Consider the following 2,447-nt stretch of genomic DNA (forward strand, 5'->3'; position numbering starts at 1 on the left):
GCTTTCTTAACAGGCTAATTTCTGTGCATCAAAAAGCTTATTTACAATGGTGCTAACCAAGATCATGCACCAGCTTGTTCAGTCCATACACACACTGTGTGGAGCGTATATTAGTGTATATTATTTGGCATGGATAACCAAAACTGGCCCACAATGTTCAAATCACAGATTCACGTGACAGAACTATTAAGATAACATGTTTTTGTTTCATGTTGTGAACTAGACGTCACTCAATTAACGTTTGAATGATCATTATTTGGTCAGCAAACAAAGGTGCTTTAGTCTATTTATTAATCACACACACACACACACACACACACACACACACACACACACACACACACACACACACACACACACACACACGCACACACTTGCTAGTCAGGGGGTTAGAGGGCATGCTCCCCAGAGAAAATGTAGATTTCTCTGATCTATATGTGCATTTTAAGATGTTCAAATGTCAAAAAATGGATGAGAAAACCAGCAGTGGGCAGTACATTATCTGTCAATCCTGCTCTCTCTCTCTCCTCATCTCCATCACTCTTTCTTTTTCTCTCATTCTCCTGATCTTGCCCTCTCTTCCCCTCCTAAAGCAGGCAAGAAAGGAAACATAGGGTCAAGTTAATTCACTGAAGCCTACGAATGCTAGTTAATTTTTTTTAATTCATTCACAATATGTACACATTCATTATGAAGAAAGCTTGGTTAATGTTTTTTGTCCTCTCACATGGACAGTAATTATTACATTACACGAATCATGTAAATTATATCGGCCTATTTTTAATTCAAAATGGTGAAATTAGTTTATTAGCTTGCCTGATTATTTTTGTCGGTAGTTTAACATTTTAGTCCTAAAACAGCTGCCAAATACGGGTTCGGTACAGCAGTTTTACAAAATTGCTTTTATTTATTTTATTATATAACGGTGGTTTACTGAAAAAAAATTGTGTCTGTCCTTAAATTAATTAAATTATAACTAAAAGTTAATTGGAGATCATGCTGTAAACTATAGAGGGAGCCCGTACTTACACATTAATATTAAAGGTTAACAACAGAGCCCAAACTATTAGCCGTAATTCAGCTTATTATTTTTAGATATAATAATCAACACTCAAATAACACAGCAAACATGTAAACTTCACATTTGGCAGTTCTTGCATTAACCCCTTAACTGTCCCTCCCTTTTTGAGAATACACATGAAAATGCACAATCCAAACTTAAAGGGCTGTAATTCAAGAATGCGTTGGTCTTGTTTTAAACAGACACTCTGCAGATTATTGCTGAAGTGAAATCAATTCAAAATATGAAATTTTGAAAAAGTTATGGAAGTTTAAATTTACTGTAAATAAAAAATACTGTACTAAATATTTTTTATTTTATATAAAATATATACTTTGCAAAAATGTTTTAATCTAAAATTACTATAAAATAAAATCCATATGTCTAATCAAGTTGTGTTTCAAATTTGAAGTTGATATCACACAAATGAAAGTCCCGATGAGATGTTGTTTAGGCGCTGTACCAAAAACAGCCACCGGGTGTCATTCAAATTCCATTGATTGTTTATTTTGATGCATTTTCCTGTAAATTTCTGTCCAAAAATCAATTCCATCACAAAACAGTCCCCAAATATGGACCCCTGAGACTCAGACCTTTCCGACGATATGTGTTTTGTCAAGATTAGAAAAGATTTTGATTATAAAGTAGTTAAAATAAATGTTGCAATGTGAAACATGATGCCGCCCACTAGGGGGAGGAGGCCGCTAGAAGAATTTAAAGTACCATTTCCATGGTAACGCAACGTCCAATTTCAAAACGGTTTTCACAGGATGAATTTTGAGTTTGTAAGCTTTCGAATGATACCTATGGAGCCCCGCACATAACATGCAAGAAAAAAAAGTAAAGCGTGCGCACGAGTTACTAATTCGTTCCCTCGATTTATAAATCATGCGCACAATTTACTAATTCGTTCCCTCGATTTATAAATCATGCGCACGATTTACTATTTCGTTCCCTCGATTTATAAATCATGCGCACGAGTTTCTATTTCGTTCCCTCGATTTATAAATCATGCGCACGAGTTTCTATTTCGTTCCCTCGATTTATAAATCATGCGCACGAGTTTCTATTTCGTTCCCTCGATTTATAAATCATGCGCACAAGTTTCTATTTCGTTCCCTCGATTTATAAATCATGCGCACAAGTTACTATTTCGTTCCCTCGATTTATAAATTATGCGCACAAGTTACTATTTCGTTCCCTCTATTTATAAATCATGCGCACGAGTTACTATTTCGTTCCCTCTATTTATAAATCATGCGCACGATTTACTATTTCGTTCCCTCGATTTATAAATCATGCGCACAAGTTACTATTTCGTTCCCTCGATTTATAAATCATGCGCACGATTTACTATTTCGTTCCCTCGATTTTTAATCATGCGCAC

The sequence above is a fragment of the Gobio gobio genome (assembly GCF_949357685.1).
Source record: "Gobio gobio genome assembly, chromosome: 21".
NCBI classification, from domain to species: Eukaryota; Metazoa; Chordata; class Actinopteri; order Cypriniformes; family Gobionidae; genus Gobio; species Gobio gobio.